The 17938-nt window shown below is 35.8% G+C and overlaps 1 long non-coding RNA gene across 3 annotated transcripts in view; it reads right to left on the minus strand.

Annotated features, from left to right (window-relative positions):
- Positions 1–17938, minus strand: part of LOC140635760 (uncharacterized) — a 192280-nt gene that overhangs the window by 119453 nt on the left and 54889 nt on the right. For all 3 annotated transcript variants that reach the window (XR_012033098.1, XR_012033096.1, XR_012033097.1), the window contains exons 8-9: positions 6627–6726; positions 153–245 (exon numbers count right to left, since the gene is read on the minus strand). This is a non-coding gene — a long non-coding RNA (uncharacterized lncRNA). The remainder of the gene's footprint in view (positions 1–152; positions 246–6626; positions 6727–17938) is intronic.

Raw genomic sequence — 17938 nt, forward strand, 5'->3', positions numbered from 1 at the left:
GAATAGATAAGCAAAATATGATATATACATGCAACGAAATATGATTTGGCTTTAAAAAGGAGGGAAATTCTGACACATGCCACTTCATGAATGTAATGTTATAAGCCAGTCACAGAAACACAAATGCTACATGGTTCTCTTAGATAAGGTACCTGGAGTAGTCAGATTCTTGGAGACAAAGTCATTCATTGCTGGGGAATGGAGAGGAGATGAAAAGGGCTCTGGAGATGGATAGATGGTGGTTCCTGGTGGTTAAACAACAATGTGAAGGTATTTTATGTCACTGTAACCCAAAAATAGTTAAGATATTAAAATACACAGACACACTTTAAATGGCAATTATTTTGTTAGTGAGGTAGGTTAGTTATGCTTGTAATATTGATTTTATTTAGAGTTGCATTTTGACTCTAGGGTTACTTTATTTGCTCATTTTTAACATTGGAATTGCCATTTTGTTATTAATTTTCAGATGCATGTATGTAATAAAGATAAAACTCATTATCATATTTTTTTAAAAAGCAATTGCTTAATTTAGACACTGCTGTAGGCAGAGAGATTACTTAAGAATTGCAGACACTTACCAAGGATTGCTTTCCCAAATGTTAAATAGATTTTATCAAAAGTTCAAACTTAGAACACTTTTCAGTTAAAAAATCAGAGATCCAGATCATCCTTCTTGTCTCTGGATTTAATTTAACATCACTTTACAAAATGCTGGCTGATCTTGCAAGTGTCATTTTTTATATTTTTTTGTAATCGAACAAGAAAAATAATGATAGACTGGATACACATAGATTTATAACAGTGGGCTTGCCTTATAGGATATTAGGTGAGGTGACTTCCATCTCATTACTCTCCTCCTCCGAAAACTAATATCTACTTTGAAAAATTCACTTTATCTTTTGTCTTCCCCTCTGTGCATGAAATATTTATTTATTTGGTTTCCTGAACGAAAGTTTAAAACATTATTCTGAGAATTGGTATTTGTCATTCAGAGTCATTCACTTACCGACTGCCAAGAGAGAGGCTGAGGGAGAGGGCAAGGGAAAGGAACAGAGGGATGGCAGACTTAACAAAAGAGCTAAACACAATTTTCAGGTTAAACAAGGTAATTCATTTCTAAAATTCTGGCTTCAATTTTGCAGTTTTAAAGAATATAAAACACTCATGTAGGGGCTAGAAGTTAGAGTTATTGCACTAGGAGGGTAAAGAGAAGGGCAGGAGGAGTTGGCAATGTCAGTGTAAAACTTAGACAAACAACAGCTCTTCCATGCTCCTGAAATAAATCTTAAAGCCAAACCAGAATCTTGACCAGGCACACCGAGCCAAGGAAAGTATCAAAGCACACTCCACGTCCTACACCTCGTGTCTATCTCTCATAAGGCCAGAGCACAGTGCTCTCCCCAAAATGATCTTAGATTCACAGTAGCAACACATGAAACCTTCTGTCAACAGAGCCGTGAAAATAGTGTTGGCCTTCCTGTCCACTGGCCCACGTCCTCAAAAAAGTCAATGGGGAACTAAAAGCAAATGAGTGCTGTGCCAAAGAAATTAAGTAATGGACTTTTGACACACTTTATGACTTTCAACATTCAGCATGTTTTTAAGAAAGAAATCAATGCTTATTCATAAAAAATTGTTTTCCAACAATAAGAGATACATTTTTTCAAAATGATATATTCATTTCATAGAATATTTATGGCCTTTAAAATATATCATGATATAGAAATATTTTTAATATAATGTCAAAGACTGTACAAACCAATGAAAACTATTAAATTACATATTTTTTGAAAAGGTAAGATCATGACTGATATGAAAAAACATTTGTCAAAGATTTTTATTTAACTCACTTTCAATTATTAATGAGGGAAGTAGGCAAATGTCTCAATGCAGAGAAAAAAATTAAAGAACCACAAATTTACATGGAATAAAGGAATGTTGAGATAAATTTACAAATGGACACAAAACTGTCTTTTTCCTGATAGTGGGTGTCTGGGGTGGGGGTAGCATTCCCCTGTGCAGATGTCATTTCCAAATCTATGGACATGACTTATTTGCATAGCTAATTTGTCAGTTATCCACAACTACAGAGTTGAAAAAGAGCCTAATCAAAGACAAAGGTTCATATCCCTACAATTGTGTTTCTCAGTCTCTTTTTCATTATTATTTTCCAAAGCAGACTTTTTTAGACATTTTTACCTCATCCTCTCCCCCCTACCAACTTAACTACTCAAGAACAAGATTTGTGGAGTAAAGTTGAACTCTGGAAAGCCACAAACCATTCTAATAACTAAGAATTTTTTCCATCCATAAAGAATTTTTACCACCTTTGGGTGATTGAGAACCCATGCCGTATAGTACGACAATCCCCAGAGGTTCTGATATTCCTGAAAGATATCTAGCAATCTCTTTGTGATGTAATTTTTAAAAGTCATTCTATATAAAATAATAGAAAATATATGTTACATGTGTATATTATGATACACATATATTATTATACATATTACATATACATGGGCTTCAAGAATAGTCTATGCAAAGGTCAGCAAATGTTAGCCTGGAGGCCACATCCAAACTGCCCGGTTTTGTAAGTAAAGTTTTATTTGGACACAGCCATACACATTTTTTACAGAGTGTCTTGTCTTGACTATGACTCCTTTCACACCACAACAGCAGAATTCAGTGGTTGCAACAGAGACCGGAAGGCCGGAAGGGTCTCAAATATTTACTATTTATCTGTTTACAGAAAAAGTTTGCCAACCTCTGGTTTATGCTAAACTGTTGATAGTAATTAACTCTGGTTAATAGGATAATGAACTACTTTTTAAAAAATCTATATTTCCTATAAATGTTTTACTTGCTGATGGAACAAATACTTTTAAAAATTATTTATTGTACATAAATTGTGTACAAAGCACTTGAAGAATAGAAAAAATAAGAAATGGTTCCTGCCTTTTAAAAAGCTTTAACCTAATGATGCTGAGGAAAATCAGTGTGTTTGCAGTGGGAAGGTTGTTGTATACAGTTACTGTATACAGGCTAAAAATAGGAGTAGATGGGGATGGCTAGAGTGGAGAAAAGGTAGTATTAATAAATATGAGCTGGGTCAATGTAAATTTTGGATTAAATTTTGGCCTTCAAACCTTAAGTATTAAAGAAAAGCAGATTTAATAGTTGATCATGACTGAAGTATTTGCTTTAAAAAATTATAAAAATAAAGGAGGAAATGTGCAAAAAAAGCCAAAAGGTTCACACCCTGCAGACCTGCTTTCTCAATACAGGAGGGGCACAGTCATCAGCTGAAAGGGAAGGGGCCAGAGTGGAACATGGATGGATGGCTGTTGTAGAAAGAAGAGGGGATGAACAGGAACAGGTAAAAAGAAGACAAAAAGACACAAACTGTCTGGAAAACATTCTCTTTCCATTCAAATTTTATACTCACTGAGGTCATAAAATTTAATGTTATCCTAAAAGCCACTGTGAGAAGATATACAATATTTCAAGACCTAAGCTGCTCTGATTCACATAAATCTCTAATCTATTCCTATCCAAGTTTCAAGATATTGTAACATAGCAGAGAAACTCAAGTCAATGTGTAGCATTCCATTTAGTTTATCCTTTCCAGCTCCCAGAAACATCCTTTTCCAGGGACACTGTCCTTGAAAATTCTCTTTAATACCTGAATGTTAATATTGTAGTTCCCTTAGAGGCTGTTCATCATAATATAGGACTCCTGGGTACTTAAACCATTAACACCCAGACAAATGATTTGTCTTATTCCTCAATTCCAAGAACTCAAGACCAGCAGCTCTCTAATTCCAGTACAATTACAAAATAAGGCCTTTACTTATTTGTAATATAAATAAGGCACATTAATGAGTCTTTTGGAAGATGAAAAAAAAAAAAAAGCACCTTTTTCTGGTTCAAAATTTTCCAGGAAGTCACTTTACAGTTACTAACATTACATTCAAATCAATTCAACAATCATTTAAACACTTGACCTGTCAGCCTTTGCCCAATCATGTTATCATGATAACCTTATTGTGTTCCAATCAGTCCTGAGGTGTTTCTCCAGTAATGTGTCACTAATAAAGGTTAAAGTACTGAAGTTTGCAAATTATTTACTTTTTTCAGAAATTTAAACTGATTCAAAGTTATCTCTATAATAACCATTCCCACTCACCTGCTGTTTAATACACATTACTGAATGGGCCAGAAAGAAGACAGTAAGGCCAGCAATATGGACACTTCTCTAGGAGGTGTCTGGTTGGTGAACAACACCTGCCATTTGTCCCATGCTGTGAAAACAGGTTTTAAACTTGTAGACAAAAGGAGAGAGTCAATGGGGAAAAAGGAAAAAGGAGGAGGAGGAAGAAATAGAGGGAGATTGAGGGCACTGATGGAGGGGAAGAAAAACAACTTGAGGAATAACAAAGAAAGAGGAGAGCCCAAAGGAAACAAAGAATGATCAGGAAATATGAGAGAGTGGCTTAATAGAGACCAAGGGAGCAAAGTCTCAAAAAAAGGCGGTGAGGTGATCAGTGTCCATTGCTATTGAGAAATCAAGTAACACTGGTGATGCAAGGCAATTAGATGTCCCTGGAAACCTCAGCAGGAGCAGAAGGCTGACATTAGAACATGAGTTGAAGAGTTGAAAAAGAAGAAATAGAAAGAGCATTTCCAGACTCTTCCTGAAGCTTGGCCTGTGGGGAAAGAGCAAGATAGGATGGTAGCTAGAGAGAAGGCTAAGTAGAGGCAGACACTCTTAAGGATTGGAGAGACCTGTGCATGTGTGTAGGTGCCAAACAACAAAGCTGGGTAATTTGAAAGTTTCACATAAAGAGGAAGTAATCAATACAACAAGGCTCTATTTCCAAAAAGGATAGAATGGGATAGGATAAAGAACAAGGAGTGGTCTTGAACAGAAAAAGTCACACTTTTCTTTCATAAACTGGAGAGGGGGGTCACAGTGAGTGCATTTAGAGGTCAATTTGTGGACAAAAAGCCAAAGGGTTCACACCCTGCAGACCTGCTTTCTCAATACAGGAGGGGCACAGTCATCAGCTGAAAGGGAAGGGGCCAGAGTGGAACATAGATGGATGGCTGTTGTAGAAAGAAGAGGGGATGAACAGGAACAGGTAAAATTACTGCTGAGGAGTGGGGGCTGGGGGGAGGCTCCTGTGGCCCTGACTGAAAGAGGAGAGCCAGAAAGAAAAGAGAAAAGAATCACAGACACAATCCTAGGGAATGTATACATTTTGCAGAATAAAGAAAGAAGGCACCAGCACACACATCCGAGAGAGAATGGACATTGGAGTGGGAGGAAAACTATGATATTTCTGTAGAAGCCATGGTAAGGAACACTCAAATGAAAGATCAAATGGGGTAAAGATGGAATTGATTAACAGAACCCAAAACTACAAAGAGCTTTGGATGATAAATAGAAAAATACACTTGATTTGACAACAAGAAAGTTATTAATAGGGACTCCTGGGTGGCTCAGTGGTTGAGCATCTGCCTTTGGCTCAGATCGTGATCCTGGGGTTCTGGGGTTGAGTCCTGTATTAGGTTCCCCACAGGGAACCTGTTTCTCCCTCTGCCTGTGTCTCTGCCTCTCTCTCTCTCTCTGTCTCTCATGAATAAATAAATAAACCAGTCTTTTTTTTTAAAAAAAGAAAGTTATTAATAACAAAGAGCTTTTTTACAATGGTAATGATTAAACCCGATTTCATGGGGTGGTAGTAAAGAACTGAGGACAGCTATGGGAACACATTCACCTTTCAAGAATTTTAGAGATTAATAAAGTGTGAGATAGACATAACAGTTTGAGGAAATGGTAGTGCTTGGTAGTATTTTTTATATGAGAGAAATCTGAACATATGTGTGTCTATGTGTGTATATGTTTCTGGGTGTGTGTGTGCATGCTGCATGCCACTGTAACTCAACAACTCCACTACCTTATAGGATTATTATAGGAATTAAATGAAAGCACGTAAAATAAATAAATAAACTAAATAAAATAAAATAAAATAAATAAATAAAAATCTTTTAAAAATAAACAAACAAACAAACAAGCAAACAAACAAACAAATAAAAGCATTTTATGAACTAAAAAGCACCATACTAATACTAGGTGTTATTTTCTTCATTATACATAAATTCTAACATACATTTATTTATTTATTTATTTATTTATTTATTTATTTATTTATTTTTAAAAGATTTTATTTATTTATTCATAGACATAGAGAGAGAGAGGCAGAGACACAGGGAGAGGGAGAAGCAGGCTCCATGCAGGGAGCCCGATGTGGGACTTGATCCCGGGTCTCCAGGATCACACCCCAGGCTGCAGGCGGTGCCAAACTGCTGCACCACCGGGCTGCCCTTATTTATTTTTTTTAAAAGATTTTATTTATTCAGTCATGAAAGAGAGAATGAGAGAGAGAGAGGCAGAGACACAGGCAGAGAGAGAAGCAGGCTCCATGCAGGGAGCCCGATGTGGGACTTGATCCCAAGACTCCAGGACCATGCCCTGGGCCGAAGGCAGGTGCTAAACTGCTGAGCCACCCAGGGATCCCAAATTCTAACTTTTAGAATATAAGAAATATACTTATGTTTCTTACCATTCAAAATTCCATTCATGTTTTATGTGAATGTAGTCATGAATCAATGAATTTTATCTTCAGGGTTCTCTCCTTGTAACTACTAGAATTCTTGACAGCTCTGTAAGATGAAATCCCCAGATAAATTGAAACCAACAGTTGCCATCTCAGAAGTTGAACAGAGAAAAATGGAAAATTATGTTAAGCTGATTCTGTGGTCCTCATACACCTGCAGATTATAGGACAAAATACTGACTCTGGGGATTTGCTTGATTTTTCTTTCTGCTTTGGGATCTGTTGTTAATTTAGTGAAAACATATTTCTGCTGGGCAAGACTCAGGTAAGGCTTAGGTCAAGTTATAAAGCCAAGTCTTTTATCACACTCTGACAGAAAGAAAAACCATGTCTGCACAATGTCACCATCAAGAAAAAAATAGTGTGTTTTGCTTTGGGGCCTTTGGCTTGAGGTTTTCTTCATATTTTAAAAACCACTAAGGAGCTAGAAAGTTTATAGCTAATGGGTAGTAATTAAATTGTGTATAGGCAAAACTAAATAAAATCCATTAAGTAGTGAGATTGCATTACACTCTGTGATTTTGTCCAAATATTTTTGTAAGAGTAGATTCTCAAACTCTTGATATGAAATCAGTGGAACAATCTTCGTGTTTTGTTACTCTTTTACATATTCAGGAGCCAGTAATTGAACCTATCTGAATCTCAGTGTCTTCATCTATAAAATCAAGATAATAAGAATTATCTTATAAATCTGAACATTCATAGACACAGGAGGCAATGGACATCTCACCCCTGTCTTCATAGAATTTTAGATATTCAAAAGGCAGTGTTACTAAAATAGCATTTTATCTCTTAAGCATTGAAAAACTTTGGCACTCAGATTTTAGCTCTGGGTTTGAAACAGAGAATCTGTGTAAAATCTAATTACAATCCAGGCCACGAAAAGATAAGATGAGACATACAACAGACTCTTCATGTTGGTCACATTAAAGAAAATGGGAACAAGATGGAGGTTAAAAAGATTTGAATGTTATTTTAATACAAGTCATCACCCTGAAAATCCATTGTATTTTATAAACTTCAGAAGGGTTTTTCTAAATATTTTTAAATTAATTTAAACAGTCTGTGTCTCTTTACACCTTTTAGTACAAATTAACGCACAGCTTATTAAGTCTGCATTTTAGGAACTATAAACAAACATAACTTTATGGAAGCCCATATTAGTTTAAGTGAGACAGCTTTAAATTAGAAGACTTACATAAAACTATCAAATGTAATATTTGGCTATCACATATTTTCTCACATCTAGTGAATTTCTTGGGCTGTCCCCAAAAAGTCTACTCTGAGTAAAAAGATGCTTAGGATGGAACAAGGACAATCTTTCAGGCTAACCTTACATAAGAAGCACATTGGCAGCAAATCTTCCAAGCCATCCTTGTCATATGCTGCTCTCTGCTAAAGACGTGAACAGTGCAGCACACTCCTGGAAGAGCAATGAGTCACAGGCAATACCTGCCACATGCATTATCCTCAAGGTAAATGCGTGTCATGAGACAAGGCCACGGAGACCTAAAATAGGCTGAGCCTGTCACTTAGTACCCGAAATAATTACTCAAGAAATAACTCTCTTTCTAAGAGGACAAATTACCCCATCAGCATAAAATGACACTCTTATGAAATTGTTGGATAATATCTTTTCAAAAACAAAAAAAAAATTCCTGGTGATCACCCTGACGTGAAAATTATCAATTAAAATCACACCAGCAAAAGGAGGTCAAGAATTGTTTTCTAAAATCTCTTCTCAGTTCCAGACTAGACTCGAAGTCACTCCCTCAGAAGGACCACAGTAGGAAGTGACCAAGAGAATCCAAAGGAATCAACTACCAAGTAAACCAAAAAGTAAGTACCTTAGAAAGACCAGAAAGACTGCAGGGTTCCCTGGGGGAAGAAGCCAGGAAAAGAAGTCGCACAGTCCAGGTTCTTAATACACATGCCTGCTGAAGACACATGCCCTTTCACAGAGGACATGGAAGGGATGACTGAACACAAAATTTTAAACATGGTCAAGATTAACTAAAGCCAATTTTTGCCAGGTATATTAGTTTCCTAGAGCTGCCATGACAAATTACCACAAACTGGTTTAAAACAGCAGCAATGTATTATATTACAGTTCTGGAAGCTATAAGTCTGAAATTAAAACATCAGTAGGGTTGTTTCCTTCTGGAGGTTGAGGGAGAATCTGTTCTATGTTTCTCTTGTAGCTTCCAGAGGTTGCCAGCCGTCCTTGGTGTTCCCCGGATAGGAGATGCATCCTTCCAGTCTCTGCCCCCACTGTCACATGGTGCTCGCTCTCTCTCCCTGTCTGCGTCCAAATTTCCCTCTTCTTATAAGGGTACCAGTCACTGGATTAAATTCCACCTTAATCGAGTATGACCTCATCATAACTTGATTATATCTGAAAAAACACTTTCTAAATAAGATTACATTCACAGACACTGGGGATAAGGACTTGAACATGTCTTATTAAGAGATGCAACTCAAGCCACAACACTAGGTCTTTCAGAAGTAGCCTGACCCTCCATTACCAATATGATCTGGGACCATATGGCACAATGTGAGGAATCAGAATGTTAAAAAACTCAGCAACCTTCAAAATCACCAAACTCAACTACCTTATTTTATAGAGGGTTAACAGATCTTTCGAAAGCAGCAATTTACAACCAACTATAATTTTGAGATCCAGAGTACAAACAACTATGAAGATTGAAACAGTAAACTGTTTTTATTTATTTTATTTTATTTATTTTATTTATTTATTTATTTTATTTTATTTTATTTCATTTTATTTATGTATTTTATTTATTTATATATTTATGTATTTATGCCCTGCTCCTGCAGGGCATGGAGCCTAATGCAGGGCTTGAAGTCCCAACCCTGAAATCAAGACCTGAGCTGAAATCAAGAGTCAGACACTTAACCAAATGAGCCAAGCAGAGGCCAGGAGGCTGTAACTGTTATTAATAAAAAGCACTAAGTTGGGGCAGCCCCGGTGGCTTAGCGGTTTAGCATCACCTTAACCCCGGGGCTTGATCCTGGAGACCCAAGATCGAGTCCCACATGGGACTCCCTGCATGGAGCCTACCTCTCCCTCTGCCTGTGTCTCTGCCTCTCTCTGTGTGTCTCATAAATAAATAAAATCTTTAAAAATAAAAATGAAGTCTATCTTTAGATTAGGTTAATTGGTGTGTGTGTGGTGGGGGGAGTAAGAAGCTGAAAAACCATGTGGGGCTTCACAGACATTCAAGACTAAACCATTTTAAAGCAGCAGAATGTAACCAGGTAAGAGACACATTCTTTATTTTCACATTTCATTTTTACCCATCTTAAATACAAGGCTACAGAGCCCTGATCTCAGCTGGAAATCGGGGCTGAGCTTTCAATAGAGCAGGACCGTGATGTTGTATCGTTGTATCTTCTAAACAGCCCAGGTGCATAGTGAGTGCTTGTTCCTTACATGCTACAGAATCCACAGTGTTTTGCCACAGCATTGTCCCCAAAGGAGAGAAGATGGCTTGGAGGATCACTAAAGATTCAATCTGTAATGTATGGACAGCTGTAAATAGAAAAGAAAACCAACCCCATTGTTATATTTGTCTTAGAGTGGGTCATCTGATTGGAGATGGATAACTTCATAGATATAGTCCAAGTTTATTGGGTATGATGAAATCTTCCTAAATAAAGCCATTTCTTCTGTTGTAACAGTTGTCATAAATGCCTAATTAGAAAGTAAGAGAAGTCTTTTCAAAGTTGGCTTTCTTCAAGGGGGTAGCTTATTAAGGATATTCTGAATAAGTACTTCATGTCATAAATCTTAGCTGATGATTGATGCTGATAATTTGCTTAATGTTGATTTTCCTAAAAGGCCTAAATTGTGAATCTAATCAACCTAATAATCCCCTGACTCTAGACCCGACTGTAATAAACTCACCCATAAAAGATGACTAGCATGTTCCTAGGTCTATGCACCAATAGCATGTTCAGAATTTCTTTGCCTTCTTTATCATGAAGTTATTTCTTACCTAAATTCATTCAAAGTGGCAAATCATCCCCTTTGTCTTCTTTTCAGTTCATCTCCACCTCAATGGCCATTTCCATTCTACAGTCATCTATGCATTCATTGTTAATCCTGGATTTCAGACTTCTATTTTAAATTGTCTAGTAGCTTTCTCTACAAGGTAGTCCCATAAGCATCTCATAAGCAGTATAGCTGGGTGATTAGGAGCATATCCCTTAGCGCCAGATCCATCTGGATTCGAGTCTATTGCTTATAATGAGACTTAAGATGCTGATTCGTCTTGAAGCTTCCATTCCCACATCTATAGGATGGGAATAATATGGCATCCACTTCATTAGGTGGTTGTGAGAATTCATTTATAAAATATTCACACAGTACCCAGTTTATGGCAAATGCTCCATAAATAAACATTATAAAATATAAAACTGAATTCATTACTCCACCTATATGTCTGTGGCTCTCACTCAGTCCCATCCTCTTAAATTCATTTCTTTCCATCTCTATTATATCCTATGGGTCACTTAGTTCCATTCATTTTTGTTCTTTTATCTTCTTTTTCTCTTTTAAAAAGATTTATTTATTTGAGAGAGAAAGAAAGAGAGGGAGGTGAGGGGAAGAGGGTGAGAGAGAGGGGAGAGAGAGGGAAGCAGACTCCCTGCTGAGCATGGAGCCCACTGCAGGGCTCAATCCCACAACACTGAGATTATGATTTGAGCCAAAATCAAGAGTCAGATGCTCAACAAACTGAGCCACCTCAGTACCCTTTTTTTTTCTTTTAAAGACTTTATTTTTCTAGATCAATTTTAGATGCACAACAAAACAAGAGGGAAGTACAGAGATTTCCCATATACTCCGACCTCACACAGGCACAGCCTGCCCCATTATCGACATCCCCCAGAATGGTCCATTTGTTACAACTGGTGAACCTATATTGACATACCATAGTCATTCGAGTCCATAGTTTATATTAAGATTCATTCTTGTTGCTGTACATTCTATGTGTTTGGACAAATGTATAATGATATGTATCCATCATTACAGTATCATATAGAATATTTTCATGGCCCTAAAAATCCTCTGTGCTTCACCTATTCATCACTTCTCCTAGGAATCACTGATCTTTTTACTGTCTCCATAGTTTTGTCTTTTCCAGAATGTAATAATTTGGACTCATGCAGCATGTGGTCTTTTCAGATTGTCATCTTTCACTTAGTAATATGTGTTTAGGTTTCCTCCATATCTTCTCATGGATTGATAGCTCATTTCTTTTTCATGCTGAATAATATTCCATTGTCTGGATGTACCACATTTTATCTATCCATTCACTTACTGAAGGTCATTTTGGTTACTTTCAAGTTTTAGATGCTATGCCATCCATGTGCAGGTTTTGGGTGGACATGTTTTCATCTCGTTTGGGTAAATACCAAGGAACATGACCGGTGGATCATATGATAAGAGTATGTTTAGATTTGTAAAAAACTGCCAAAGTGTCTTCCACAGTGGTCGTACCATTTTATATTCCTAGCAGCAATGAAGGAGAGTTCCTGTTGCTTCAAGTCCCCCTGAGCACTGGGTATTGTCAGTGTTTCAGATTTTGGCCATTCTAATAGATATGTACTGGTACCTCATTGCTGCCTTAACTTGTATTTCCCTGATGACATGTGACATGGAGCATCTTTTCATATGCTTATTTGACATCTATAAATCTTCTTTAATGAAGTATCATTTAAAGTCTTTGGTTTATTTTTTTATGGGTTGTTTGTTTCCTTATTATTCAGTTTTAAGAATAATCTTTGTACATTTTATACAAATTCTTTGTATATTTTAGATAACAGTTCTTTATCAAATGTGTCTTTTGCTAATATTTTCTCCCAGTCTGTGACTTGTTTTTTCATTCTCTTGATATTCTTCTCCCTTTATTTTTTTAAGGTTTTATTTATTTATTTATGAGAGATACACAGAGGTAGAGACTTAAGCAGGGGGAGAAGCAGGCTCCTCGCAAGGAGCCCCATTCAGGACTCAAATCCCAGACCCCAGGATCACACCCTGAACTGAAGGCAGACTCTCAACTACAAAGCCACCCAGGTGTCCCTCTTCTCTCTTTAGAATATAGAAAAATAATTATATGAAATTACATTTTTTTTCTGAGATGAATGTTGCTAATTGAATAATATAACAGAGAAAGACCAATTTGTTTTGTTGTTATTGTTGTTAAGATTTTATTTATTTATGTGACAGAGAGAGCACAAGCAAGGAGAGCAGCAGAGGGAGAGGGAGAAGTAGGCTGCTGGCTGAGCAGAGAGACCTATATGGGGCTCCATCCTAGGACCCTGGGATCATGACATGAACCAAAGGCAGATAGATACTTAACCAACTGAGTTGCCCAGGTGCCCCATGGGAAGACTATTTGTAATGAAACTTGAAGTAAAAAACAAGATATACTGTCTAAGGGTTTAGTTGTTGTAATTTGAAGGTTCAAATATAACAAAGTAAAAAAACCTAAATATTTTATTTCATTTTAGGTATAAGAAAAATTATAATTTTTTAAACCTTGAGAAACATTTTCCTAAATGCCCTAGACATGGCCAGTGCCAAATTGTATAATGCATCATATGGCCTTGGAAGGGGTACTTAGGTAAAGTGTTCTGCATAAATAGCAGCATTGGAAAAACAAAACAGAACAAAACCATGGGAAAAAGATAAAGAACAATCTGTATCTTTGCTCTGCCCACCTAAAAAGCTCTGTAGCAAAGTGGCTAAAAGCATCCATTCTGAGGCCTGTCCTGGCTCAGTCTCAAAGTAGAACAAGTTACTTTGTCTCCGTTCCTTGGTTTCCTCATTGATAAAATGAGGACAATAATAGTAATAAGGGTTGTTCTAAGGATAAAGTTAATAGATGGGAAGCACTTAGAAGAAGTTCCTGGCACAAGGTAAACAGTTAATATAAGCAATTATTTTTACATTGCTGTTTATGAGGATCAAATGAAACGTTCATAATCTTTGAAAGCTATACAAATTGATATCTTATGTCAATAATAAAGAAGAAAGATATTTTCTTTAAATCAGATTATTTGGTACTTGACAAGAATTTGCGGGGCTCTTCTCACATATTTGCTTGCACTTAAACTCAGCTATAAAAATAAATACTGCTTTTTGAAATTCATGTAACTGCATTTTTAAATGTTTTATATCACTTAACACATTACATTAGTCACGATTTGTGTAGACTCATTATTTTGGAATCTTGCAGTCTTTCTAAATGTTCTCTAAATTCACTCTATTTGAGTTAAAAAAACAAATCACGTTAGACTGGTAATAAGAATCCAGGGTTCAAATTCCAGTTGGCTATGAACAAACGGAATGTCTTTAGGCAAATCATTGAGCTTTTCAAAGCCTCAGTCTCCTTACACATAAAATTACCAGGTAGGAGCAGATAATCTCTAAGGTCATATCCAATTATAAAATTCCATGAGTTGTAGGTTAGGATAAACATCACTATCTTTGTTTTCTGTTGGAATAGATTTTAAAGGACTTGCCTTACGTCACACATTTGGAATTTTAAACAAGCAAAAAATACCATTCTCCTGGCTCTCAGACTGAACTTTTAGTGCAGTGAATCTCGGCTTTTCAAATAAAAATGCCATAGAATTCCTCTACTCTGTAAAAATATTGAAAATAAAGACAATTGAAGCAAAACAAACTGTACAATTCTTAGCAACCTGATACCACCTGAAAATACTTCTTAGCTTTAAACTCTCTCAGACAAAATAATACCTCTACCAGCTTAATGGAAGCAAAAATCAAAAATATTTCCAAAAGTACAGAAGTCAAGTCATCTTTTTTATATAGCCTGAGATCAACAAACTGCTTGTGCTGCTTCCCTGCACTGGTCTCAATACTGCCCAATTTTAAGAAAACTGCAGTGACCAGTGCAGTACCTGACACCACCTGTGCCCCACCAATCAATATACTAACATGCCTGGCAAAGGACAGCAGGAGGGACAAGAGGTTGGCCGATAAAAGAAATAAACATAAAGCATTTTAAAGTCTACTATTTTCTTACTAATTATGTTAATATCAGACAAAATAGACCTCAAGACAAGGAATATTACCAGAGATAAAGAGGGATACTCCATAATACTTTTAAAAAGTCAGTTCATTAAAAACATATGGCAATCTTAAATGCATAAGTAATATATGACAGGGCTTTATAATATGTGATGCAAAAATTGACAGAACTAAAGGGAAAACAGACAAATCTATAGACAGAGATGGAATATACATTTTTTTCTTTCAGTCATTATATTAATGTATCAAATAGAGAAAAATCAATAAGGATAGTGAATTTTTAACCAACACTAACAAGCACTGAGAAGAAGTTCCTGGCACAGGGTAAACAGTTAATATTAGTGATTATTTTTAAGCACATTGATGTCCTTGATGTTTATAAAGCACAACCGACAACTGCATAAAGTACTTTTTCTCCAAATGCACATGGAACAAATATCTAGAAGGACCATATGATAGGGCATAAATCAAATCTCAAAATTTTTCAAAGAACTTAATTATACAGTGTACTTCTCTGACTACAACAGATTTAAATTAGAAATCAGTTACCAATAGATATATGGAAAAACCCCAGAATCTGGAAATTAATAAACCTATTTTTAAATAATCCATAAGTCAAAGAAACCATTTAAGTATAAATTAGAAAATATCTCAAGCAAAATGCTAAAGAAGTCAAATTTGTGTATGTAGCTAAAATTGTGCTTTGAAGGCAATTTCTAGCTGTATATTGAAGAAAAGGAAGCATTTTAAAATAATGACCTACACTTCTACATAAAGAAGCTAGAAAAAGATCAGTGGTTAAACTCAAAGTAATTAAAAGAAAGAAAACATTTAAAAATGGAAAACAATGATATGATAAAAAGGCAATAGATAAAATTAAAAAACCAAAAGTTAGATCTTTGAAAAGATTTTTCTAGTAATAAACTCTGTCAAGACTGATCAAGGGGGAAACAAGGAGGGGAAGAAAGAAAAGTCACAAATTCTCAATATCAGAAATGGGATAAAGATATCACTGCAGACCTTATAGACCCTTAAGAGAATAAGGGAGTATCATGAAAAACTTTGTCAATAAATTTTCCAACTTAGATGAAATGGGAGTCTATTAAAAACAAAAATCATGAAAACTGGCACAAAAGGTAATAAAAAAAATCTGGACATTGCTATAACTGTTAAAGATATTTAACTCTATGGGAACATTTAAACTTTCCCACAGATACCTCAAGGCTTAGGTAGTTTCATTAGTGATTTCTTTCAAACATTTAAGGAAGATCTAATATAAATTCTATGCAAACTCAGAAAATAAAGGAGGAAACTTCCCAATATGTTTTATGAAGCTAGGATAAACCCAATAGTAAAACCTGACAAGAACATTTCAAAAGTACATACCAATAACACTATTGAATATAAATGCAAAAATTATTGACAAAACATTACTAAGTCAAATCTAGTAATATAGAAAGAGTATAATAATGCATCATGACTAATAGGCTCTTTCTTATGAATACAGGACTAGTCATTCAGTGTAATTTATTATAACAGTATCTCATTAAAAACATAAAATATATTTAAAAAACATAAAATATGACAAAAACTAAATCTATAAATTTGGAAATCTAGGAATAGAAAGAGAACATCTTAAATCTGATTTTAAAAAATCCTAGGGGACGCCTGGGTGGCTCAACGGTTTAATGTCTGCCTTTGGCCCAGGGCGTGATCCTGGAGTCTCAGGACTGAGTCCCACATTGGGCTCCCTGCATGGAGCCTGCTTCTCCCTCTGCCTGTCTCTGCCTCTCTCTCTCATGAATGAATAAATAAATAATTTTTTTTTAAATCCTAAAAAGAAACCATGGTTTTCTTTCCTCTGCTCTCACCAACACTTTCGACACTAAATGTATAGGGTTTTCCCCCATGCTGATGCATCTGATACCAGCTAAGTATCCTACAGTTCATTCTGATACTATCTACCTGGAGTTAGTGTTAAATCTCACAAGTTAAGGGCTCAAACCCATAGACTTTAACCACTTCACATGCAAGACACAACTCTGGACCTCCTGTACTCATAACTGAGCAGCTATAAGTTAGAGTTTCCCACAATCAATAATTTTCTGGAATGGCTCACAGAACTCAGAGAAACACTTATATTTGCCAGGTCATATAATAGAATATAATACAAGATACAGACAAACAGCCAGATGAAGAGGCACATAGGGTGAGGTCTAGAAGTGTCCTCAGTTTAAGAAGCTTCTGTCCCTGCGGAGTTAAGATGTGCCACCCTCTTAGCATATGGATGTGCTCACCAACCAGAAATTCTCTAAGCACTGTACCTTAGAGATTTTTGTGGAGGCTTCATCATGTAGGCATACTGCATTATTAATTAAATCTCTAACTCCTATAGGAGGATAGGAAAAGCTTAAAAGCTCCAAGCTACTAATCGTGGCTTAGTCTTTCTGGTGACCAGTCCTCATCCTAAAGTTATCTGGATAATATTTGGCCTTTCCTATCACTCCTATAATTCCAAGGGAATTAGGAACTCAGTATCAGGAACTGGGGTCAAAGACCAAATATTAGAACATGAGATTGTCTTAGCATCCCTATCACTCAGGAGATTACAAGCTTTCTAAAAGCTCTGTAAGAGGATTTGGTGGCAGATTATATAATAATATACATCTTATTACTTACCAGGACATCTATAAAAAACACAGCTAACATTATACTTAGCAGTGAAAGACTAACATGTTTCTCTTAAGATTAGAAACAATTTCTCCTAAGAATGGCTCTTCTATTTAAATTTGAACTAGAAATCTTAGCCAGTGAATGAGGCAAAAAAAAATAAGAAACATAAATATTAGAAAAGAAAAATTTAATTGTTTTTATTTGTTGATGATGATTTTTGTACATAGAAAATTCTAAGAAATCTATAAAGAAATAAATGTAATAGATGATCTTTCAGGGTTTCAGGTTATAAAGTCCATATAACAAAATTAAAGTATTTATACTACTTGATTTCAAGGTTTACTATAAGCCACAGTAACTAAAATGGTTTAATATTAGTGTACAGATATCCACTAAGGTGGTGGAATAAAATAGATTCTAAAAATAGATCCATGCTAGGTGGAAATCTGTTGACAAAGGTATTAATGCAATTGAGTAGGGAAAAAATGTCTTTAAACATATG

Source organism: Canis lupus, chromosome 6 (genome assembly GCF_048164855.1).
Source record: "Canis lupus baileyi chromosome 6, mCanLup2.hap1, whole genome shotgun sequence".
In the NCBI taxonomy this organism is placed as follows: Eukaryota; Metazoa; Chordata; class Mammalia; order Carnivora; family Canidae; genus Canis; species Canis lupus.